Genomic DNA, 27361 nt, shown 5'->3' on the forward strand with positions numbered 1-27361 from the left:
ATCAAAAATAGCAATTAGAAATTGATTTGGGAATTTTTGGTGGTTTTTTGAGAGAGTTGGGGTTTTGAAATGCGCGTTTCTCGGAGGACGCACCCCGGCTTTGTAGCACAGGGCGCCCGGACGCAGCTGGCCTGAAGGCGGGCTGCGTCTTCCGACCGTTTTCCCGTATGAGAAAAAGTCGGGGGACGCAGGTCACCCGAAGGGCACCTGCGTCCGCCGAGAGGCGCATTCCAAAACCAAAACCCCCCCAAAAAATGAAACTAAAACCTAAAAATTGATTCTAAACGGATAGAAATGCAGAGTAGGATGTGTAAAATACCTGGATGAGACGGCGTTCGATTCCGACGGTCAGATTTTCCGCAGCGACCACGGGAAGTTTCTTGTCAAAAGCTCCTTTTTCAACCTCAACAGTGAAACGGTAAAAATGACATGGTAAAAGGTCTTTTTATAGGTTTTTTGGATGAATTAGTTCATTTTTTACCATGAAAAGATGTTTTTGAATGTATTTTTGCCTATTTTAAACAGGTATGAGTAATGTGTTGCTTTTGTGCAGGACAAAGGGATTTCGAGGGAAATTGTAATTTTTCACAAACAAAAATATCAGAGTCATCTTTTAAGCCCTTTTCTGACTCCTAAAACATGAAAAGATCGCCGAGTGTTTCTTTTTCACTCGTTAAAACGGAATTAAAAGACGGTCCCCTTTTAGCTCTTTTCTGACCGCAAAATCAGGAAAAGATTGCCGGGTTTTTGTCGTTTCGAACTCGATAAGGAAATAAAACGACGTGTCCTTGATCGCTTTTTACTTTTCAGGTCAACGACACTATTATGAAAGTACTCCTTGGTCGCAAGATCAAGCGGTTCCCCCAGGTATTATTTTATACTTTTTCGGGCTTGAGGGACACAAATATACGAAAAAGTTCAACGTGGAGTCTCCTTTAGTTTTTTCAGACTCTCTAAAATTGAAAAACGCCGAGTTTCTCCTATACTGGGCTCGTTAAACTTTTACAGTAGAGGACCTGTTCAATTACAAACAGGAACGAACCACTCCTTCCTAGGGTTCGAATTTAAACTAGGTTGGACTCGTCCGAAGGATGAGCTTATAATCAAGCATATGTTATCCTCCTCAAGCTTGTTAAAAATAAAGAGGTACTTGCCAGAAATGGTGGGGGAAAAGAGAGAAGAATGAACCTGTTTGTCACCTTTTGTCTCAGAAGAAACTTTATTACCACTCTTGAACACGACACTTTTCATTCACCTGGGTTGGGAAATCTTTTACCTCACAGTTGACCAAATCACTTTGAAAGTCTTTAACCGGGTTTCGGGGATTAACTTTGAGTTATTCGTCACCAAGCCATCTGTTGTGTCGTTATGTGTTCAAGAGGTCTGCAAGCAAAACTTTCATCTGCAAAATACTTGTCATCCATTTGACCATCCCTGAGTCAGTCCTTACAGCAACATTTCTTCAACTTGAACAATGATTTCGTGTTGTGGGCTTGCCTGCAACGGGTCGCTTTCTATCGACATCGACACATTATCTAGAAAGATGACTTAGGAATCGACAGTACCTTGAAGTCTGCATGCATCAATGGCAGGTTTCTCGCCTTTGACGTCAGTTTACATCATTGACTTTCGATCAAAGGATTCCGTGAAGTGTTCGACATCAAAACATCTATTCACATTTCACGGGTTGTGCTTGGTACTTTGAGAACCATTGACATTACTGGTGGTTTCTCTCACGCTTGTTAACAGTTTACATCATTGACTGGTAATCAAGTGGTTTCTATCATGTTCGACATCGAATCATTTAATCACATGGCTAGAATCGTACCAATTCGGGAAGTAGAAGTGAAGACCCTGGATCTAGTTTCTACCATCCAGGCTGCGAGGAGTTTTGTATTCATTATCTATGTAGACTAATCATAAACAGATGGCTGCGTCCATACTGTGTCTACAAAAGTCTATAAAAATGATGTACTGCAAGATCATTCCTGTATCAGAATAGTTAGTCCATTAGTTAAAGTTTTGAATCTGAGTATGGGAATGCCTACCTCAGTGATGATATAATCTTATCCATGTATTTTGTGTTGAAAATTGCAGGTTCCAACCAGGCCATCCACAAGACAATCCTTGAAATGATAAAGCGCTTCACCCTTCCTAGAATTACAAAACCCTATTCTATTCCAGGCTTCGCACTTTAGGGGGCAATCTGTTACACTAAAAAATGTCACCTTGACTACTTACAGTTAGTATGGCTCAAATCAACAGTCATGCTACCCTCTTAGGCAAGTCTCATGCCTCTGTTATCCATCTCAAACTCAAAGAAGAGAGAAAGTCTTGTAAAAACTATGTTTATCTCTGGGGTCGCAGGTTCTCTCTAGCCTTACCTGCGGGGACGCTGACCATGTTCACAAAATCTGCGTCCATGGACGCTCTGTATGTTAAGGGACAGGTGCGTCCCTCTGTAAAAGGCAAAATGCGCGAGTTTTATCTTGAAAAAGTTACTTGTGGTTACTTCTAGAACATTCTAGAGGTCGGTTTGATGAAATGGATGCGCCTCCAGTTGGTTCATGTATCTCTATTAAGGGGGAACTTATCCCATCAATAAGGGAGCTATCCCACCCAAAGAGGGGGATGATCCCATTGATAGTGGACCTGAATAACCTCTTTACAGCACTATAAATAAAGGCATTGAGCCAGAAGGAGAAGAGGTTGGAGCTATACATTTTCTTTGGGTAAATGCTGCAGGATTTAGGTCTTCCATTAGAGCCTTTGTGAGGAGAGATTGTCTTCACTTGATTCTACTTGGGAGAGGGTGAGCTTTGTCAAAGTAGAGGAAAACCCTTGATGGACCCTGGGAGGAACTTGCACAACACCAAGGCCAGGTTGTAAGAGTTTCTTTGTTTCGTTATTAATACAAACTGGTTTATTTTTCTCAATAGCTTGTGTTAATGAGTTATTTCATGTGTTCCTTGGTCTGCATGTTGAATATATGTTTTATTATATGAAATGCAAGTGCTTGGTAATTGTTTGATTGTTTGTGGTTGCAGGAATTGACTTGAAGGAGGAGCTCATCCGGATCGTCAAGAACGGACTTCAACAACAGCGTTTTGGAATAAGGTAAGCCTAAACACTTGTAGTTTTCATGTTGTAAAAGGTGTATTTAGAGAAAGATCACTCCATTTTGTCTTGTTTGTCATTAGAACGTCTTAGACTTCTAGGAAGGTCAGTCGTGTCCGCACCCTTGACAAATTCTGTGTGACAGTATGCTAGCTGGCAAGCAGGGTCTGCCTAGTTGGTTCCAGTCAAAGGACACAACCAGGTTGCTTGGTGGTGGGACCGAGTATACGGCCGGATATCGCTCTGATGAACTTCCTTCCTGTGATAAAGGAATGGTAGCATTTCCCCCTTGATCATCAGAGTCAGTGCTGATGAAGAGAACTTGGATGGTGTCGTCTTTATTCTCCTCTGTGATGGTGTCATTCGAAGATAGAGCCTCTGAAGGCAAAACCGGGTCAACTGCCATTTCAACCTTTAGACTTTCGTCAGGTATGGATTCAGACGGTTCATCTTCAATGACAGGTGCTTCGGCTGACCACCTGGGCGGGTCAACCGAATTCTCAACTATCGAGGGACTTGGCAGGAGTCTTTGATATCCAGGAGGAAGATGCGCTCGTAAAATCGGGCGATCTTCTAGGACTCTTTTTGCCTCGTCTAAGAAGGGACAACGGTGGATGGCGTGATCGCCTTCACACAGTCTGCAGGGAAATTTAGCTTTCCTGCTCTGTCCTGGGGCTTCACTCCCACTAGTTGACAGTGAGCAGTCGACATGGCTATCAGAGGTCGATGCTACCGAATTGTGCAAACGGGGGGACCAGTCTCTTAGTATCCGGGGGATACATGGACAATCTCTATGGAAGTGGTCTCCCCTGCATATGACGCATGGCGATTTAGGCCTTACGAGTGTTGTTTGTGGATTTTTGTCAGATGACACTTGTTTTCCCCCAGTCGCCTTAGGCTCCTTCTTCTTCTTTTCTTTCTTCTTCTTCTCCTTCTTCTCTTTAGGAACCCAGTTTTTTGATTTACCAGTTCCGTCAAGCGAAGAGGAAGGATGAGAGGAAGATGAAATAGAAGGCTGGGAGGCAACTCTTGTTTGATCTAACTGTTGACTCGACTGTTCAGGAATTGTGGTATTCTGAACGACATTGGTTGAAAAGAGCCAGACTGGTAGGCCAATTGTCAGTCCTAGAAGCGATAATGTGGCCATGTGGGGTGCACTAACATCTCCCCAAGAGGAGAAGGGACTAGGATTTCCACCAAGGGGAATTCCTTGGTTGGTGTGCTCCATCTTTTCAACCTAAAGATCAACGCGGGAATAAAGGGTGATTGTTCCGTTTAAAATAAATTGTTAACGATGCTTTAGACACAACTTGCTTTTACACTTTTAAAGAGTCGAGAAAAAGCTAAAGATGACTCTAGTCTCCTTCGATGTTTTAACGAGCTCGAAGTGACAAATGCTCGGATGGATTTTTTCTGTTATAGAGTCTGAAAAAGGCCAAAAGAAACTACTCTGGAGATCTAGGCAAAGGGTGTGCCAAACTTTTCGCAAAACCACAGAATACTTTTTAAGGTATGGGCAGTCGATCTTCGTGAATGCTGTGTTCACTGCATTGCGATCAGTAGGGCAGCCGACACGGTTTCCTAAGGATAAAGGATATATGCCTATAGGGGTCTCCCAATATATACGTGACGGTACGTGGGAGCACAATCCGTACTAGCGCTATCGTCCCTCAGGAGGAATCAGCCACCTTCTACGAGATCGACAGTCACTAGGCTTAACGACGCCGGAACACGTCTCTAGCCTAGACCTCTATGATGAGCGTTATGTTGCAAAGCGTTGTTAGGTTCATTCAGTTTATTTTAAGTTGATCTTTTTAGAAGTTTGTCTTTCAGGATCACCACGAGATGTATGGTACAATTCCTAAATGCAGTCTAAGATGATAAGCAAGCTTTATTATCTTTTCAACTTTGAAAATCCTAGCTACTAAGGGAAAAGAAATACACTATCTTTTCTCAAAGAGCAATCAGCACACTCTAATGCACTCTTCCTAAATCAAGCATGCAAACTTATCAAAATGCAAATGCACAATGCAGGTGTTTTTTTTCTTCTTTCTTAGTATATATGCCTACAAAGAAAGCTTTTTGTACAACTTTGAATTTGCTTTTAAATGACAAGATATAAACAAGTTTACTTTTTCCAAAATCAACAAGGGTAGAAGAGATTACAATCACTTTGCGATTTTCGAAATGAATACTTGTTTCGACACTTAAAAGAGACAAATCCAAACCAATAAGCAAAAGCAAATGTATAATCAACTGCAAACAGCCAATGAACTCTCTCCTAAGATCACAATCAATCAGATCTGAATCAAGGGCTACAGGATGATTATTTCACTCATGCAAAGGAAAACTGTAAATGATGCCACAAACACATAAAAACACTTACAGTCTTTTTGTACAAAAGGAGGCGGAATTCAAGCAAAGAAAAGGGGTTATCAGACTGGTACCTATGCTGGTTAAAGGCTGCAAAAATAGAGATCAAAACAGGGCAACAGACAGCAGAGAACCCCAGCTGCACAAGGCTAAACTGGTTCAGTGCAAGTTCAACACTGTGAGTTTTACATTCAGCGCAGGTAGCCTTCACGGGACCTGCGTTGAAATGCAGACTGCCTTCACAGTGTCTGCGCTGAAGGAGAAACTCTCGTTTCTCTTGGGTTCCGGGTCATAAAATGCTCAAAAATCAACTGTTTCAGGCCAAATCAGAAACACAAGCAATGCATAATCAAAGGGATGCTTTGAGAGGGTACTAAAGACTATCACAAAGGATCATCAAGTCATTTGTGAGTCCATTGTTCAGATCATAGACAAAAACCCAGTGAAGGATCAAGGCAGCAACAGTCTACTTTGCAGAAGCAGTTCGATTGTTGTTGTTGAGTCTATGAAACAAACAATGATATAAACACAAATAAAATGACTAAAAAAAGTCTCCTCAGTGGAGTCGCCAATTTGTTGTGGGGAAAAATGCCTATGCAGGACGATCCTATCCACCTAAGGTGTGACAGTGCCTTAGCAACAAACAGATACAACTATTCTGGTTTCTTCCTTTATGAAATGTGAAGGAGAGGAGATCGATAGACTTACCATTGTCTTCCGTTTGTCCCTCGATCTAGATACTCTTCTCTTTGGGTGTTCACAGCTACTTGCCTCCTCGCTTGCTCAAGAGAACAACTACTTGATTCCCACAAGATCACAAGAGAACAACTACATTTGACAAGAGAACAGCTACTTGCGACAAGAGAAGAACACAACACAAAGGCAAATATTCATATTCATAAATGATTCAGGACTATAAGTAAATCAAATACACTAATGCAATCATACAAATACACCAGTATATAGGAGAAAACCAAGATAGCTTTATTGATTGATAACAAGGTTCAGGAAGAGATACAACCCATAGGGCTCCAATCCAGCATCTCCTTCCCAGCAGAATGGAATTCCTTCTTCAGCTCCCTTCAAAGCATTAATCACCCAATGATCCAATCTCAAACCAACAACAATTCTTTGCAATAACAAAATTCTAGCCTCTAGATCCCATGGAGGAGAGATCTATATATAGTTATTTTGGAGAGAGGATGAGTCAGCTTGAGATCTGACTAGTGTCCTCTCCCTCTCTCGATTCTTGAGTCCACTTGGAGGTTCTTGCTTCCACTTGGAGATTTGGAACCTCTTACTCATCACCAGTCGAATTCCCTGAGGCAAGTGTCATTTTGGAAGCCTCCTGAGCATTGACACATTGAGGAATGAACCTGCCACTTGTCCAAACTCGCTCAGCGCAGGTAGACAGTGTAGCAGTTGACATTCAGCGCAGATGCTCAGTGGAGCAGTTGACATGATCCTGAATTGATTTGTTTTTGAGTGGTTTCAAGTGGAGAACTTCTGTGAATTGTTGTGGTTTGTTGGCCTTGTTCCTCTAGGGGTAGGAACAACATGTTTAGGGACTTTGGATCCCTTAGATTATTGACATTTCATGCTTAGTGCTGCAAGGCACAAAAATGTCTATAACATGTGGCTAGAATCGACCTCATGTTACACGAGTCGTGAGACTGTCCCAGTTTCCGATTCCCTTATCAAAAAAAAAATGATAGCCCCGTTATTAATGATTTCCATGTTTATTACAACTAAAATGCTCACATTGAAACTCTCACCATTTTCTGATTTTTTTTTTTTTTTTAAACAGAGTTAATGTGATAACAGGTGCAAAGAAAAAGCTAGAAAGATTATTTTTTCTCCATGATTTTCCATAACTGGTCTCAGTCAAAATGTAAATATTGTGCCTCAACCATATCCATTTCTGTTATTTCGTTCCATCAGTGTTTCATTTTGTTGTGGGAATGAACGTTTGAGATCACTTTCGATGTTCTGTTCGTGACATTTCATCTCTATACTGCTAATGTGGTATGCATGTTCATCAACTTCAATGGTTTTTGTGCTTCAATTTAAAAAATGTACTCATTTCCTTTGTATTTCATAGGATTTAAATGACGTTGGAAGAGAAATTTCCCTACGAGTAGTATAGATTTACAGGGATTCCTTTTATACATCATATTATATATTGTGTACGATTTTAATAGAATCAACCCAAAAATATTAGATGCCTCGCAGGATTTATGTAACTAGAAAATAGGCTTATGTCATTTGTACATGCTCTGCAACAACTGCTAGTGAAAAGAGGCATTTGAGAAAACTCCAGAGATGCAAAGCATTGAATTTAATATCTAAATATTGCAACATGGTCCTAAATGGAGCAACTAAGGTATGTGTCTACTTAATTCTGTTCTAACTTTTGTTGTCCCAACAAAAGACACTTTATAATGCAATCAATAATTCCTTCAATGAGGTTGAATAAATGACCAACCCCAAGAAAATCATGATAGTGGATCTAATAAATATTTTCACTAGAATTCCATTGTTAAAAAATGGGTTATGGAGTTCCAAAGGATCAAAATTTCACTTGCAAAACATCCCCATTAGGTCTCAATGTAGTGACTCAAAGAGTCCTTCCTGCATTTCTTCCTTGAAATGCTCCAAAGGAAAATGAAACATTCCAAGCAAACATATATTTCCATCCAAACTCCGTAACAACAAATCAAGACGTAAGTTACTATATAATGGATTTAACTCTAGGCTCCTTGGCATTAGATATAAACATATAATTTTAAAAACATTAAAATACTACATTAAAATAACTTAAAGTTAATATATCAATTGTTATTTGCTTGATTAAAATAACTACAACTTCTTCAATTTAAAAATCCTATTGGTGTCTCCTTGCACCATTTGGGGCAGTTGCTAGTTACTTTACACGAAATTATATTAGGTCATATGGAAAACTAATTAAACATGCATAACATCTTCTTTTTATTTTTATTATAGTGGATATTTATTTTCTATTTGGAGAATATTTTATCTTTATTTTAAGAGGGACACTTGTCAACTCCAAGTTGAGCATCGACATACTTAAATATAGCTTTCACACTAGGTTGTAGAATCGATATAGATCCATCTCAATTACAAAAACGATGTAAACTTATTTTAAGAGTATTTAAAAACAATGTGTAATTTTTTATCATTTAAATTGTATTTTTGGATATTATAGAGATGGGATAATATGTGCAGTGAGCCATTTTATCAATTCACATTAAATTGGTTTTTGTGTAATTAATATATTTTTAAGTATATGTGAATATTAATTCATATTAAAATATTTTATTCATAACCTACAATGGATATTTTATTCTATACAAGATTAAAATATTTTCTTTTAACATTTCTCTCTCTCTCTCTCTCTCTCTCTCTCTCTCTCTCTCTCTATATATATATATATATATATATATATATGAAGTTGATATCAAGTGTTAAAATAATTTTGAAAAGTATAAGGTTTAAACATGTTACTCACATATTTTTTTTTTTTTACATCTAATTATTTACATGAAAATATATTAAACCAGCTTAGATCCATCTCACACTGGATCTAGCATGAGCGAGAGGGATCAAATCCCTCAAGGTGCAAACCTTTCCTCAATTTCTACACTCCCAAAAGAAAGTTTACTCGTCTAGGGATTTTATCACTCTGGGCTCAAGATAGATCAAGTGTTAGATGGGTCTAAGCCAGTTTTGTCTCCATATCTCCCTTTTCACTCCTTCTCTCTCTCCACCTCTATCATTCTATGTCATTATTTTTCCCTCCATATATATCTAGAATTAACATATATCATGATATATTAATATATATATTATAATATAACAAATTGAATATTATATTAAATTGAATATTGTATTAATTGAAAGTTATTAAATTTAACAATATTAATATTATATCTCTTATTAATATGAATATTACATTTAATATTGTTTTTTACATGGTATCATAACATAATTTATTATAAAAATATATCAAATTAATATTTTCAAATATTACAATTTTGATGTGGAAATGCTTATGCCTTTAAATATTTTAATATATCACTAGGATATGGTTTTTCTTTTGAAAGATTCATTTTAAAAATATTTAATTGAAACAAATATTAAAAGATTTTGGAGCAGGATTTTTTATTCTTTATATTGAATTAACCTTTTTCCTTTGATTTAAGAAATGGTATTGGCTTTAGTAAAGAGTAAATATGTTTAAAATTTTACCTAATTTGGAATTTTAATGTGGTAAACTTTTTTCTTGAAGTTAAATTTATGATTCATTCAAATTGGACCCGAAGCTCTTTCTCCTTCATAAACTGAATTCCTTCAATCTTGCTTTAATTAATTAGGAGGTCCTACACTAGCTGCTGCTTCTGAAGTATGGAAGGAGTCAAATTTGAATTTGATGTTTTCCAGGATGATCTGGTTCAAATACCCATGGATTAGTTGTTTGCTCACTAGCTTTGTAAAGTTCAGGAAACTATCTACCAAAAAGGAATTATGGAAGAAAGGGTTTTGTTATTTGTCCAAAGGTATATGGTAAAATAACTACTAAATGCATGAGAAAATTTATTATCCATTCAAAATATATATAACAATACATAGTTTTATTTTAATAATTAATCTTAGTCCATTAATAAGATTAAAAAGTATTAATTCGCATCGTTTTAGTGAGCTTCTCAAGTCGATGGGTGTTGTGTTGAATGAAAATGTGCATTGGATCACCTTCCACAGTGGATATGACTTTTATACCTATTGAAATTACTAACATGCCAGAACCGCCCCCCCCTAGGAATTGTATTTCTGTAATATGTTGAAGGTCTATTTCCCCAAATTGTACAATATCAAGTGTTTAAAAAAGTTTTGTAATAATCTCCATGGTGAGTTGAACAAGTTGGCTGAAATAATGGATATAGAGAGGATTGGACCAAGCCATCAAGATGGTTCTAATAGCCTGATCACTTCATGTATTTTTTGGAAGCTGCAAGATGGCTTCTTCAATGGGTCTATTGACAAGTACACTAGTGTGTTATATGGACTAGGTGTTAATAATAATGATTCTTAGGCCTTGATTGTCTCTTATTATGTACTCTTTCAAATTCTTTCATTATAATATTCTCTTCTTTGAGATTGATTTTCCTTGTTGCTTAGATTTTCTCAATATTGTTATAGATGGGCCAATCGAGATTAGGGTTTAGTGTTTATAAAAGAGTCAATTGGAATTAGAGTTTTTGGATTTTTTATTTGGATTTTTGTCTTTGTAGTCAGAGATTTGAACCATTTAATCTCCGCGACCATGAGTGGAGTGACATGTTTCCTGAGATTTCTTGGATAACTGAGCTTGGACCGAAGGAAGCTTGCGTGCACTTGATTCCCTTCCCCCGACTTCATTTCTTCATGGTTGGATTCACTCCCCTGACCTCTCAAGGTTCCAACTAGTACAAAGCACTTTCAACATGTTGGTTACATCAAATTTTCCTCACTTGGGCATAGGATATAATAACTCATATTCCCATCACGATCTCCCTTCAAAATCAATCTTGTTAACAATGGAAAGAATAGATGGAAGTGCATTGAGGAAAAATGCATAGAAGGTGATTGATTTCTACTGGATAAATTGCATTCGTTTTTTAACTCTAGCATACAAATGCACAAAAGAAGGTGATTCATTTTTAATGGATGAATGTTATTCACTAGTTTTAACTCTAATCCAAGGCTCTGTGCTCAGAGTTTCTTCATTTTTATTCATGACCTACTTTGGCTAAATCTGTCACTTCCTCATCAAATCTTTCTCTATTTTCCCTATTCAAGTCTATAACTTTATTGTCAATCTTGTTTGTTCTCTAATGGGTTAGTCTTGTTGGTTCTCTGATGGCTCTTGTAGTGGTTCGAGGTACCAAAAATACATTAAGAATTATGTTCAGTTGGAGTAGTTAAGGCTCTGCTAAATACTTGTATACCCGTTTCAATTAATGGTAGAAGAAACCCCATATGGGTGGCCTGCAATAACTTGAATACCGAGACCTAATATGTGACTCCTAAATTTACTAAATCTAAGTGAGAAAAATTTGGGAAGTCCTCCCCATATCCAAAATTCAAATACAAAAACAAAAGCCAAACTTAGTGCCTGTAGGCTTTTGCTAGAAAGTATTGTCATGGGGCTTGAATTTTTGAAATAGTGATGATTTACAAATTTAGGAAATATTGTCATGGGGTTTGAATTTTTGAAACAACAATGATTTATAGATTTACAAAACACTCTCATGGGGTTTGGATTTTTTAAATAGTAATGATTTGTAGATTTAGTATTTCCTACCCTGGGATTGAACGTGGTATGCCATGTCATTCTATTATTTGCATTTAAATCATACACTTATTGTGCAATGATGCCTATAGTTGATTCTATAAATTTTATTGCTTAATTTAGAGAATGCTCTTGTAGACCTGCACTAACAATTGAGTTTTTATATAGTTGATAATAAATTTCTACCTACTTTCTGCAGCAAGGAGACATACATCTTTGGTTTGCATCAAGACAGAGTCTCCTACTTGGATGACAGGTGATATTATTAGATTGAGTTCCATTTATTTTCATTTTTAGTTTGAAATCACTATTGATAAGAAAGGAATGATGATTTTAGTCTTGGAACATGGAACATGAAAGGATATTTATGCTTATCTAGCTCTCCATTGTAATGCTTGGATATCTATATATCATTGGTAGTAGGAAGCATGTTTTCCAATAGTTTTTGATATGGAGGTACTTTGACTATTTCTAGCTAATTGCAAACATGTTAAGGAAAAAATTGTGGTTCTAACTTAGAAACTAGATAGCCAAGAAAATGTAGTAACATGTATAAAAAAATGTGATTCTAACTTAGAAACTAGATAGCCAAGAAAATGAAGTAGCATGCATAATTTATTTTATTATTGGCTTACAAATAGTGACAATATTTCACTCTTTTTTCTGGGATTATAGGTTGTTGATCTTATGACACATGCTAAATCTTTTTTTGTGGAAATCCAGGCTGCTAGACAAGCATTCATGGAGCATGGAGCTTAAGGCAGAAGGGGATAAAGAGAAATAGGTGATGACATGCCACCTGATATGTGAATTTAAACAATCCACTCTTAGAATGATGACCCTTCTTATGTTTTAAGTATGATACCCTTGTGATGCAATGGTTATAGTTCCAGCTCTAGGTAAATTTTCTTTGAAGTGTATTTCAATGATACACAAAGAAAAACAACAAAGGATTTATGTGCTTTGTGTATGGAAGGAACTAGTGATACACAAAGACAAACAACCAAGGAGTTTTGTTCGTTGTCTATGAAAAGAAATAATGTATACATGTTTCATAGATATGAGGCTGAGCATAATGCATAATTTGGGAAATAAAAATAATTAGGCCAATTGGAATGACTGCAATATTCTCTCAAGCTATGGTCTCCAACTCCCTCAAGGCCCAATCAAAAATGTTTACGAGTCACCAAATGTGAACTAGGTCCTAAGGAACCAAGCTTTAGAAGAAGCCAATATGAATAATACCACCAACTTTCTTTGTCATATTGTCATTGTTTCCACCACGTCCACGGACAAAGAAATGAGTAGGAATAGCGAGAACCCTTCATCCACTAATAGTAAGAAACATGCATTTGAGGATGCAATCACACCATTCGAATCATTTGTGCCAGTTCGATCCAGGGAAACTGATCATTCATAGGGCCACCATACCTCAATCTATCATGGGGATGAGTTTAGGATCTCAACGTGCCAATGCTACCATGCCTCAAACATTTACTATTGGAACAAAAAAATGAGCTTCAATTGTGGAAAATCATGGAGACAAAGAAATTGTGAAGCATGTTTTCAAGGATTTTTGACATAATTTATCAATATCATCATCTCCAAAAGCATATGTAAGTGTCAATTTTGTCTACCTTTTCATAGGATTGTGCAAAGACTACTGAGATCAATAGAGTTTGGGATAGATCTCGAGGATTGTGCAAAGACTACTAAGATCAATAGAGTTTGGGATAGATCTTGAAGACAAATTATATCTAAATGAAAAATTTGTGGATGTTCTTCCTGTAATAATTTCTTCTTCTTCCTTTATATTTATTTTCAAAATTGTCCAATTTTTTTGTTTTTTTTTTTTTTTTTTTTTTTTCCCAAGGAAAAAATCAAACTTTTTATTGCGGTTTATAAAAAGTTACATTGTATATGCATTAGGCATTCAAGTGACTGTATGATTTTCCAACCATAGAGTTTACTGAGATGGTATTTGTAGGTCTTCTCCTTCTACCATCTCACTTGTTTGACTTCGTATCACTGATCTATTTTTAAAAACATGGGCCTCCTCGGAGAGGAAAACAACCTCGTTTGATCAGCTATCTGAGCAAAAACATCATCATATGTCCCAAAAATAAACAAGAAAACACAAACTGATGGGGCTAAATCATTCGCGGGTCTCCTTAGAAAGGAAAACAACCCAAATAGGAATGAGTCAGTTGAATATTTTATGAGAGTAAAAAAGTTGTTATGGAAATATTATAGAGTAAACTATCTACTGTTTTTTTTTTAACGAATAAAAATGGAAATAAAGGAAATTGTCTAAAACTAGGCTGCAGTCATAGTAAATATGGATTTTTAAACATATGGTGGAAAATCCGACACATGGATCGTGTCCATATCAGATTCCTCTACCCTCTAACTGCCCAAATATTATTTCGAACCTACTTTAGAAAGCTAGTATGTTGTATCATTGTGTTCCCTGTAAATGTGACATAAAGAAAATTCGTTAGGAAAATACTTTAAGTGTTTGGTCTCTTTTATAAATGGTGATAATATGTTGTTCAGACATATGCTCATTCCATTGAACCAATTGATAATATTCATTGAGTCCCTGAAGATATGAATAGTGGGTATTCCCAAGTGGGTAAGCCAACAGAGTAGGAGTTTTAAGGCAGACAGTTCTGCAAAGTTGTTGGATCCAATCCCCAGTCCCACTAAGGATTTGAGGCATCTATGATAGTTTAGACGAATAACCAACCCAACCCCACATTTTTTATTTTGGCTAGAGGCCCCATCAAAGTATTTCCAAGGGATGCCTTCCTTAATGAACTCCTCTAACAGGGCGTGGTATTTCCTCACTGGTTGGCTCAGGAATACTAGTGAAGATTGTTGCGCATCCAATAGTTGTGTTCCCCACCAAGGGGTTTTGTTCTTTAAAAATACTTTTATTCCTTGCGAGCCATAGACCACAGGAAATTATTAGAGGAAGGTTTTCAGGTTCTCTTCAGGTTGTTGCTTCCACCAAGTTTACCATACTTCCGTTACTGTCCTCCCTTCCCATGACACCCTCTTTTGGATCAATCTACCAACTGCCTGCCAAACCTCTCTTGAGAAAGAGAATTCTAAAGAAAGGTGTTGAATCAATTCAGAGTCATTTTTTCATAGAGTGCATCTCCCTGGACCTGACTTATATCTTTTCTGAAGTATATCCCAAGTTGGCACCTTCTCCTTGAGGATCCACCAAAAGAACAATCAGGCTTTTGGAGGACATTGCAGTTTCCAGATTGAGGTAACCCACCAATCCTGATTTCCCTATCCTTTCTTCGACATTAGGTGCTTATATCCTTGTTTTGGGGAGTAGTTACCCAATTCTGCATGTGCCCAGACTAGTTGATCATGTCTATCTCTAAGTTGGACATTGGATCTGGATAGTTCCATGATGAAGGTATTCCATTCCCCTCTCTATTGATGATTGAGATTTAGGTCCAACCCTGATAACCAGGCTTGTCTCGAAATGGAGGAATGGCCATGGTTCTCGATCTGACTGAGATTTTGGATGCCTCTTATGTCAAGTTGGTTAATGAAGCCCAGGGATAGATTGCAATCTTCGTTGCACCCTACCCATGGGTCCTTCCCTATCCGAACTTGTTCTCCATTTCCTACCTACTAGGAAATCCCTTGTTCAATGATCTTGAAGCCATCTAGAGTGGCTATCCACACCATTGAGGTGCTTCCTTTCTTTTTATTTGGGCTTCTAATCTAGTCTTCCAATGGAATTGGATCAATGTATTTCCTCCTGACCACCATAGTCCAGAGATTCTCCATTCTGATTAGCTTCCATCCCATCTTTGCTGCTAGCGACAACCCAAAAGCAGTTAAGTCTTTGATTCCACATCTAACCCACTCCTTTGGTCTTATAACCTTCTCCCAAGCCACCAATGGTAGTACCAAATTCTCCTTTGAGCCTGCCCATAAGAATCTACTGCAAACTCCTCTAATTTTTCTAGAATCCCTTTTGGGACCTAGGTTAAAGCAGCCAGTAGACAGGTACAGCAAGTAGTACTGATTTAATGAGGGTTAGTCAACCGGCTCTAGATAGCCATTTAAAACTCCAGTGAGTGATCCTTGATTCAATATTTGCAATCAGCCAATGCCAATCCTGCTTCTTGTATGAGCTGGGTTTCAGGAAGAAGCCAAGGTATTTGAATCTGTCTTCTAGCTTCCAATCTTCGAAAGGAAAATCTTCTTTAATTTTGTTTGCTTCCAGCCTGTTGAAGCCTTCCAACAACAGTTGTGATTTTTCTTTGTTTACTTGCATGCCTGTAGCCTTTAAGAAGGGATCCAATATCCTTTTTAGTTCATGTGTTTCACTCCTTCTTCCATTATTGAAGAGCAGAATTTCATCCACAAACAATAGGTGGGTTATTTTTAAGTTGACTGCCACTTCCAACCCTTTGATATCCCCTTTCCTTCTGGATTCTAAGAGCAGTTGACTAAGTCCTTCGGCCGCCAGAAGGAAGAGGAAAGTCGAGAGGGGAAAACCTTGTCTCAACCCTCTTTGACCATGAAAGAAGGAGGAGGCTACTCCATTCATGAGCACCACAAATATTACACTGGTTAAGCATCCCATGACCCAATTTTTAAAATCTACTTGAAATCCCAAGTGTGTGAGTAGCATCCTAATATACATCCAAATGATCCTGTCAAAGGCTTTTGAGAGGTCTATTTTCACTACATCTCCTTTGCTTTTCTTTTGTTTGATGCTATGGATGGTTTCCCTGGACACACCAATTGCTTCGTGGATCTGTCTCCCATCTAGAAAGCTGAATTTTTCTTTTGACATATGCCTGGGTAGAATTGGCTTTACATGGAGAGCTATCACCTTCGCTATGATTTTGTAGATATAGTTACAGAGGGAAATCGATCGAAAATCTTCAAAGGAAGTTGGATCTTCTTTCTTCGGGATGAGGGCTATGAAAGTTGAATTAAAAGGGGGATATATGACCCCTTTCCTTCTGGATTCTTCAACGACTTCGGTAAGATCGTGTCTAATTTGCTCAAAGAAATGTTGGAATAGCTCCACCGTCCATCTGTCTGGACCTGGGCTCTTATCCTTTGGCATTGATTTTATAATTCCTTCCACCTCCCCCCTTGTGACTTCTCCCATTAGTTCCATTGAATCCTCTTCATCCACCTAACAAGGAAAGGTTTGGGTTGTTTGGATTACTTCAGCCAAGGATACTTCCATTGGGGCAGTGAAAAGGTTTTGGAAATTTCTTATACCCATCAGAGAGAGATCCTTGAAAGATCAAGCCTCTCTTCCTCCCTCTGCCCTCAATTTCCAAATGGTGTTCACATTCTTCCTTCCTCTCGCACAGTTTTGGAAGAATTTGGTGTTCTCATCCCCTGCCCTTAGCCAGATGGCTCTGCTTCTCATTTTCCATTGTTCTTCTCTTGCTAAGAGGATTTTATTCCTTTTAGATTTCAGCTGCATAATTCTATCCCTTTTTTCCTGTGTTTCATAACCGTTAGCTTTAGGGCTTTCGAGCATTTGAAGGTTCTTCCCTATTTGAATGAGATCTTCATCCTCTTTCAATTTCTTCACTTTGGCCCAGTTCACCGTAGCTTTTTTAAGGCATTTTAGGTTCTCAGAGTCACTAGCCCTTGCAAGTTTCTAGGTGTCCATAAAAAGATATTTGAAGGATTCCTCCTGTAGCCAAGCGAGATTGAATTTAAAGGGAGCTACCAGTTTTTTGGGGGGCTTGGTTAATTCTAGCAATATTAGCATATGATCCAAGATTCCCCCTTCACCCACCCACTGGCGGAAGGCTGGAATATTTGATGTTGCTTCCTCATGAAGGAGGAATCGGTCCAACCTTTTTGGTACATGATCTTCCCCTATTCTCCTATTCCTCTAGGTGGGTCTAATCTTCAATAATTTTATATCCAGTAGCTTGTTTTCTCTAAAGAGATTGGTAAAAAAATATGATAATTAATCTTCTCTGGAAGAGGGGACCCAGGTTTCAGCTGAGCCTATGGAGAAATTTAAGTATCCCTCGATTACTAGATTCGGATTGTTCAGTAAATATTTGGAGAAAAGGGTTTTCTAGAAGAGGGCTCTCCTCTGGCAAGGCCCATATATGTTAACAATCAACATGTTTGTGCATAGTTCTTGAGAATATACTTCCATCCCCATTACCTGATCCATCCCCTAGGTATTTAAGGCTTTGAATTTCCCTTCTTTAAACCCCATAGATAGGCTCCCAGAGTGACCTTTAGCATCCAAGGCCTAGATGCTCCAGCTAATCAGGATTTTTTTCAAATTTTTTGAGACTTCTTCTCCTACTCCCAATGTTTCCTAAAGAAGGAGGATGTCTAGGTTGTAGGTCTGGATTACCTCTTTTAACACCATATTTTTAGGGTTTCTAGCTAAACCTCTATAATTCCAAGAGAGGATGACCATTGATTGACTTCAGAGAGTGGTTTTGCTTGTCTAAGTGCCCCAGAAATAGACATTTGCTTTCTATCTGTGATATCTATTTTGGCTCTTAACTGAACCTCTGATAGGTTTGTTTTCCTTCCTATCTTCTTACAGTTGCCTATTTGGGTGGATTGCATTTCAATTCCCCCCACTACCCCCATAACCCCCCATGGGGGAGGTTTTTTCTCTCGAGGTCTGAGGTTATAAGGGTTTGATGTAGTGAGGGTTTCATCTCTCAAAAAGACATCCTTGCTTCTGGCATATTCACGATTCATATCTAGATTGGTAATATATGTACTTATACTCTTGATTTGCATGTTATCTGAACTTGAAATAGGAATGACAATGTTTCGATTCCTGGAAGGACCAGGCACAAGTTCAAAATTTTTTAAAGAAATAACAAGAGTAAGAAAAGGTAGGATTAAGACTAGACCCATACCCTCTTTGTTGATTAATTGGATCTCATCAATGTCTGCTACTGTGTCTAGGTTTTGTGCATTCCATTCTAGCTTCTGAGGTGTTTTATGTCCCAAGATGGGTTCTTTCTACTCATCCATGCTTCCGACTGGATGCTCCAAAGGTCTATCTGTGTCCATCTATTCTTTCCCCATGCCTTTTCTCAGGGGTTTTTCTTTTGGGTCTTCCTTGACTACAGATATTTCCTCTGCCTTCCTCTCTTCCTTCTGTTGATCTAGATTGTCATTGATGTCAATATGGCAATATTATATGATACTAAATCATGATATGAAGCCAAGGAGAAGTAGAGCAGATCCGTGAACAAACAGGAGAAAGAAGCCAAGGAGCAAAGCCATCAGGGAAGCCATTGGAAAGACATTGGAAGCCATTGGAAGTCAAGAATAGGAGCAGGCAAAGAAGAGCTATTGGAAGAGTTCATCAGAAACAATTGTGTTAGGTTGTGTTATATTCTTTCCATGACTAACCTAACTATGGTTTTTGGTCCATGGTTTTGGACGCGATGGTTTTCGGTCCATGGTATTGGATGCTTCGACATGTATAAATATGTATTGTAACATTGAAAGGAATATAATGGAAAATCAAGCTGGAAGTCCCAAATTTGGGATCCAGTGGGAAAATCTCTGTGTATATGTTTTTTATGTGTTATGCTCTTGCATTGTTTATTTTATGTGTTTTAGAATTCGTATGCAGGTAATTTCTGTACGGGGTTAAAACCTACATTTGGTATCAGAGTTGTTTTGGCTTCAAGGGGACACTTTTGTTGCTGAGGGGTTTTGCTCGGGCCTATGGTAGACCCTGTTCAGTGGGAGATCTGCGGGATCGATTCTGGTGGTAAAAGAATATGGCGAGCAGTGGAAAGATAGAGATCAAGAAATTTAATGGTTAGAGTTTTGAGTTGTGCAAACTCAAGATGGAGGATCTGTTCGTGGATAAAGATTAGTGGATTGCAGTAGATCCAGGTACTAAACCAACGAGAGTGTTTGATGAAGAATGGAAGAATTTGGATAGGAAGGCAAAGAACACATTACGAATGTGTGTCTCAGATTTAGTATTGTTGAATCCATCAGGGGAAGCTACGACGAAGGCTTTGTGGGACAAGTTAGGGACTTTGTGCCAATCTAAGTCTCTGGTGAATAAACTATTCCTGCAGAAAAAGCTGTATAACCTGAGGATGAAAGATGGAGACTCGGTGACAGAGCATCTGAATGCATTTAATACTGTGGTAAGTCAGTTATCATCTGTTGATATTATAGTTTCAGATGAATATAAGTGCATTAGTTTGTTGTGTTCTCTACCAGATTTGTGGGATAGTCTGGTTATTGCAATCGGTAGCAATGCAACTGCCTTGTAGTTTGATGAAATAGTCTCATCCTTGCTGATGGAGGAGATGAGATGGAAATATATGGAGAGCCAGAATGGTGATGCCTTGTTTGTACGAGGACGGTCCCAGAATATAAACAAAAATAAGTCATCGAGTGGGAGATCTAAATCTAGAGGGAGATCTAACTCTCCAGGAAAACCTATAAAGGTGGTGTGTTGGAAATGTGGAAAGGAAGGGTACTACAAAAGGGACTGTAAATCTAAAGCTCCTGATAAAGGAAAGGGATTTGATGATGCTCCTTCTGTAGAGGTGAAAACCACCTTAGGTGAAGGTGGGGATGTGTACTTAGCTTCTTCAAGTACACATGTAGATCATGAGGCATGGTTGATTGACTCAGGTGCATCCTTTAACTTCACTCCCCATAGAGAGTGGTTCTGCAAGTATGAGAAATATGATGGTGGTGATGTCTTCTTAGGGGATGAAAGGAAGGATAAAATCATTGGTCGTGGAAAAGTAAAGTTGAAGTTGCAAGGTGGAATGGTTAGAACACTTCTGGGTGTTCTGCATATTCCTGCATTGGCCAGAAATCTGATTTTTGTAAGCAAGTTGGATGATGCAGGTGTAAAAATAGTGTTCGAGAAGGATACCTGTAAGATGGTTCGGGGAGCACTGGTATTGATGCGGGGAGTTCAGATTGGAACTCTGTACAAGCTGCAAGGTAGCATTGTTGTTGATGGGTGCAACAATTCTATGGTTCCTGAAAGTGGAGCAGAAAATCTAGTGGTCTCTGGAGAGAAGACCATGTTGTGGCATCAAAGGCTTGGACATATAGGAGAGAAGGGCCTTCGAATACTTCATGGAAAAGGTATGGTAAAAGGTATGAGTAATAGCTCTCTGGATTTTGATTTTTGTGAAAATTTTGTATATGGGAAGCAGAATCGGGTGAGTTTCTCCTCTGGTGGTAAGAGGGAAAAACAGATATTAGAGCTTGTGCACAATGATGTGTTTGGAACTGTGAAGGTTCCATCACTGGGTAATTCTATGTACTATGTACCATTTATAGATGACTTCTCAAGGAATACATGGATTTATTTCCTTAAGAAGAATTCTGATGTCTTTGACAAGTTTAAAGAATTTAAGGCTTTGGTGGAAAACCAGACAGAGAAGAAGATAAAGGTGTTGAGGACAAATAACGGTGGAGAGTTTTGCAGTAAGGAATTTGAAGAATTTTGTAAGAAGTGTGGTATAGCATGACAGAATACTACTCCATATACACCTCAGAAAAATGGAGTTGCAGAAAGAATGAACAAGACGTTGATGGAAAGGGCAAGAGTCATGCTCAGTGGTGCTAGGTTAGGACAAGAATTCTAGGCAGAGGTGGTGGAGACAACATGTTACCCGGTCAATAGATCACCTTCATCAACATTGGAGGATAAGAATCCACAAGAGGTATGGATTGGTAAGAAACCCTCTATTTTGCATCTGAGGGTATTTGGATGTGATGCATATGTACATGTTCCAAAGGAGAAATGGACCAAGTTGGATAGTAAATCTGAAAAGTGCATCTTTATTGGGTATAAGGATGGTTTAAAGGGTTATAAGCTTTGGAACCCAGTAACAAGGAATGTTGTGTATAGCTGAGATGTGGTGTTCAGAGAGGTGAAAGATGTTATTAAACATGAAGTCCAACAAAAGGAACCTGAGAAGATGGAGTTTGAGCTAAAGGAGGAAGAATCAAACTCTACAGCAGAGGATGAATAAGAAGATGAAGAGCCACAAACTCCCAGTGTGAGAAGATCAGTTTGAGAAGGAAGACAGGCAGAAAGGTATAGTCCATTTTCTTTCTATTCAAATTTTTCTTTATCTATTACTGATGATGATCCTAGAACTGTGAAGGAAGCAGTAGATTTAGAGGATGGAAAACTCTAGAAAGAGGCCATGGTTGATGAAATGATATCTTTGCACAAAGATGAATCTTAGGACCTGGTGGAGTTGCCAGCTGGAAGGAAACCCATTGGCAGCAAATGGGTGTTCAAGACGAAGACAAATGCAGAAGGAAAGGTGGAGAAATACAAAGCTCGGTTGGTAGCAAAAAGTTATTCCCAGGTGTCGGGAATTGATTTTGGTGATATTTTTTCTCCTGTTGCCAAGGTAACTTCTATTAGGTTACTTTTATCTATTGTTGCTGCTTTTGATTTGATGTAGAATAGGGATGTGATGACAACATTTCTTCACGGGGATTTGGAAGAGGAAATCTACATGAAGAAACCTAAAGGCTTTGCGGTGAAGGGTAAGAAATAATTGTTATGCAAGTTAAAGAAGTCTTTGTATGGGTTAAAACAGTCACCAAGGATGTGGTATCAAAAATTTGATACATTTATATGGGGACTTGGCTTCACCAGAAGCAAAGAAGATCACTGTGTGTATTTTAAATTAATTGGTGACTTTGTTATTTATATGGTCTTGTATGTGGATGATATGTTTCTGGTTGGAAATGACAAAGAAATTATCGAGGATTTGAAAACCCAATTGTCCTCCAAATTCGACATGAAAGATCTTCGTGCTGCAAAATATATTTTGGGCATGGAAATTAAAAGAGATCGAGGAAAGAGGAAGCTCTGGTTAAACCAGAGGAAGTATGTCGAGACAATACTGCAGAGGTATAATATGCAATATAGTAAACCGGTGAAGGTTCCTATTCCTATAGGTGTAAAGTTATCTGCTGAACAACGTCCCAAGACACAAGAAGAGGAAGAGGATATGTCCTGTGTTCCATATGCAAGTTCAGTCAGTAACCTGATGTATGCAATGGTCTATACTAGACCAGATATTGCACATGTAGTGGGAGTATTGAGCAGGTTTATGTCAAAACTAGGGAAGGAGCATTAGACAGTAGTGAAGCGGGTTTTCAGGTATTTGCGTGGGACTAGTGACTATGGTTTGTGCCGCCAAGGAAGACCACGATTAGACAGAGTATTGGATATCCATGGCTTTTTTGATGCAGACTGGGTTGAAGATTTGTATCAAAGAAGATATACAAGTGGGTATGTGTTTAACCTATTTGGAGGTGCAGTCAGTTGGATGAGTAAGAAACAATCTGTAGTGGCACTATCAACTACAAAGGCAGAATGCATGATAGCCACTCATGCAAGCAAGGAATCAGTTTGGTTATAGAGATTGTGTTCAATTATGGGGTTAGTATAGGGAGCCATAATGATAGACTGTGACAGCCAAAGTGAAATTTTCTTGGCAAAGAACCCTACTTATCATTCAAAGGCAAAGCACATTGATGTCTAGTATCACTTTGTGAGAGATATGATAGAAGACAAAAAGGTGTTGCTGGTAAAGGTGGACACTTTGAAGAATACTGCAGATGCATTGACAAAATCTGTGAGCTCTGAGAAGTACTCCTAGTGTAGAGAAACAATGGGCGTTTCAGGGCTAGAAAAATGACTAAGCACTCCTGTGGCCCCCTGTGGAAAGAAAACAACAAGTGGGAGAATGTTGGATTGTGTTATATTCTGTCCGGGGGGTTTGACGAGGGTGGGTAGCCCCCCTCTACGGGGTTCGAGGTAGCACCCTGGGAAATTTTTTTTAGACCCTATATTAGGTTGGGCAAACCTACCTATGGTTTTTGATCCATGATTTTGGATGCGATGGCTTTCATTCCATGGTATTGGATGCTTCGGCATGTATAAATATGTATTGTAACATTGAAAGTAATATAATGAAAAATCAACCTGGTTGTCCCAAATTTGGGATCTAGTGGGAAAATCTCTGTGTATATGTGTTTTATGTGTTATGTTCTCGCATTGTTTATTTTATGTGTTTTAGAATTCGTATGCAGGTAATTTCTGAATGGGATTAAAACCTACAAATATATCCATGAAGTAATAGGAGCTATCAAAGAAGAGCTATCGGAAGTCAAAGGAAGACCTATTGGAGCAAGAGAAGCATATCGAAAAAGTTCATTGGAGGCAGTTTATCGGAAGCCGTCATGAAGCCAAAGTGTAAGAGTGGAAGAGTGAGGAGAAGCCATAGGAAAGCCAAGCCATGAGTAAGAGTCTGTTACAAGTTGTTCTTATTAAAATATCACATATGCTTAAGAGTAAGAGCCATATAAGAGATATCGCATGAAATATCATAGCAGCCAACATATCAGAGGAGTTAACATATCGGAGGAGTATTTCAGAGTATCAGAAGAGTTAACATCGGAGGAGCCATATCGGGAGTATTGCATGTAATATATGCCCAAGAAGAATCGATAGGAAGAATTCATCAGAAGGAGCAAAGAGGAACAACAACGAGGAAAGAGCCAATAGGAGCAATAACTATCGGAAGAGCAGGGGTAGGGAAGTACGACTCAAGTCTCGCACTCGTGAATTCCCGCACTCAATCCTAACCATCGATCTCATAGTCAACCCTTAGATCACAGTCAACTGTGGGGGTTAAGGTTGGTTTTTAATCCATGTGCCAGTCGAAGTCCCGCAAATTGTCGTTTGTGATAAATTTGTGGACCCGGTTGAGTTATCAAAAGAAGCTTATTGGAATACCACATTGCAAGTTATGAAAGGCTTGTCACATTGAATCCCCCGACTGCGATATAAGGTGCAGACCCGATCGCTCCATTATAAACCACCCTATTGTAATATCGCATCCGCGTGTATCGGAACCTTCACATCACAAGTCTTAAAGGAATGTAACACTAAAATTGTGATTAAGATAATACATGTGGATCCAAACAGGTTATAGTAACAGCCCTAAGGTAATATCACATCTGTTGAATCGCAAATTTAAAAAAGGATGACATGTTAAATCGACTGATTGCGATATGTATGCATACCCGCTGCACCATTATAATACCTCCTAAAGAAATATCGCATCCGTCACATGTCGCAAGTCTTGAAGAAATGTAATGATGGTAAACCACTGATTGTGATAAGGTTGTGGACCTGACGGGTTTATTAACAACTGCTTAAGATTGCATCGCATCCGCTCCGTCGGCAGTAGTGAAATCACTATGTTATGTGCAAACCTCCAAAAAACTGCGATTGCGATTAAGGTGATGGTGTGGCTAGTGGGACCACCCATTATATGGTTTTAACTATGTTGATATTTGAATATCAATGATTTTGATATTGAGGAATAGAGTATGTTATGGACACGACTTGTAAAAGACCTCCAGAAGTTTCAATTGTGATTAAAGGAATGACATGGCAGGTGGGATCTCCAATATGGGTATAACCTCTCATTTGATGTGATTTCCATGAACAATCAAGTCTGTGGATGAAAGGGCCTCTATGATATAATTCTAATATGTGATATCATAAGTTGGCCTCTCTTCTAAATGAATGTGTTTTTTGAGTATTGGTGAACTCGAAGAGACAGAGGAAGCCGAAGATCAAGCGATCAAAGAAGGTCGAGTGAGCTTAGAGGAAGCCAAAGATCATGCGATCGAAGAAGGAAGCCAAAAATTCAAGCGAGTGTAGAGGAATCTGAAGATCAAGCGAGCAAAAAAGGAAGCCAAAGGTCAAGGTGTATTGGGCATCTATAATAGAGAACAAGGAAAAGCTCACAATTAGAGAACTGGAAGAAATAGAGTATGCCATAGGTCCAACAGAATATAAAAATAAAAAGGCCGAAGGTCTAGCAGGACAGAAGGAGGCTGAAGGTCTAGCAAGACAAAAGAAAGCCAAAGGTCCAGTAGGATAGAAGGAAGCCAGACGACCAGCAGAAGACGAAGATCTGTTTGACCTTCATCAGTCATCAGTTGAAAGGAGCAGTAGACAACACCATCGTTGAAGTATTTGTAAGTATGTTCTTTGGAAGTAAGACACCGTGACAATCACTTCTAAAGTTGTTATTGCAACAATAAAAATATAGGCTTGAAAACAAAGAATTTTTTTTATGCATGCATTGAGGCTTAGCCTAGATAGCTTGTTGGAAAGATTCAACAAATCTTGGAAACATAATTGAAGATCATGATGCCTATTTGAAATCATCATGAGGTAACTTTGCAGACTCTGTGTGGATAGTATGAAGAGTTGTGAAGACTCCTTCATATGAAGACATGTTGTCATTGATGATGTAGCATGGAGACTACAATGAAGCTATAGATTGACAGAATTTAGTGAAGAAGATTTTGGGAGCAGAGAATGACCACCAAACATACCTTGACAAGATAGGGTTGGAGCCCTTAGGGTTGGTGCCTTGACAAGACAGGGTTGGTACCCTAGAGGTTGGAGCCTCACAAAAGACTAAGTTGGTGCTTGGCAATAGATTGAAGCCTTATATATATTGTATCTGATTTATTGTAAAGATTATATGAATAAAATCATTTATTCCTATTATTCATTTTTGTGTTCTAAATATACATGATTTAACTGGTAAAAATAACAATTGAAAAGAAACATTGATTCACACCCCCATCAGTATTTCCAACAATTGGTATCAAAGCCAAGTTACCTTCACTCAAAGCCTAATAACTTGAAGGTTGATCTTTAGAACACAAATGGAGAAGCCAAGGAAGAAAGTCTCCAATGCTCTGAAAGATGTGTCTCCCTCTACCACTGAAATAGCAGACAATCAATTTGAGAAGGCTCCATGGTTCAATGGAAACTTTAATATATGGGAAGACAGAATGAGGAATTTCTTAAAGATTCAAGGCATTTAAATCTGGAAATCAGTGATTGTTGATAGCATGATGGATGGAGTACAATGCAAAAGCAATGAAGGCAATCTTGAATGGGCTACCTGATTCTATAAAGAATAACTTAGGAAAATGTTCATCAGCAAAGGGTATATGGGACAAACTTCATAACCTTCACTCCAAAGGAGCATTGACCACGACCACTAGTCAAGAAGATGATGGAAACCAAGAACGAAATCTAGAAGCCATCATAGAAGCTGAAAATGAGAATGATGACATCAAGGCTAAAGAAGACCTAGAAGATGAAGAGAATGAAAAAGACTTCTTAGAATATCTCCACACTAAACTTATGGCTGCCTGGAAGAGATTATCAATTTGAAAAAGGAAAATGAGGAACTTAATAAGAAAGCACTAGATGGTGACCAAGACCAAACAAGGAAGAAATTTTGTCAAGCTTCAAGTACAAGAAATGGATGAAGAGCTTGCCAAGCTTAAGAAGGAATTTCATCAAAGTAAAATAAAGCATCATGAGGAATTCATATCCATGACAAATCAATTGGATAAAGCAAATAAGCGGGAAGATACCCTGTCAAGTCAACTTGA

At 38.3% G+C, this 27361-nt stretch overlaps 1 pseudogene; it reads left to right on the forward strand.

The window, feature by feature from the left end:
* The first annotated feature begins 1785 nt into the window (after positions 1–1785).
* On the forward strand, positions 1786–10600 carry LOC149185857 (putative CCR4-associated factor 1 homolog 7 pseudogene; annotated as a pseudogene).
* The last annotated feature ends 16761 nt before the right edge of the window (positions 10601–27361 follow it).

The sequence above is a fragment of the Pinus tabuliformis genome, chromosome 3_1 (genome assembly GCF_031772625.1).
Source record: "Pinus tabuliformis cultivar Carrire ecotype Pingquan chromosome 3_1, CPIR1, whole genome shotgun sequence".
NCBI classification, from domain to species: domain Eukaryota; kingdom Viridiplantae; phylum Streptophyta; class Pinopsida; order Pinales; family Pinaceae; genus Pinus; species Pinus tabuliformis.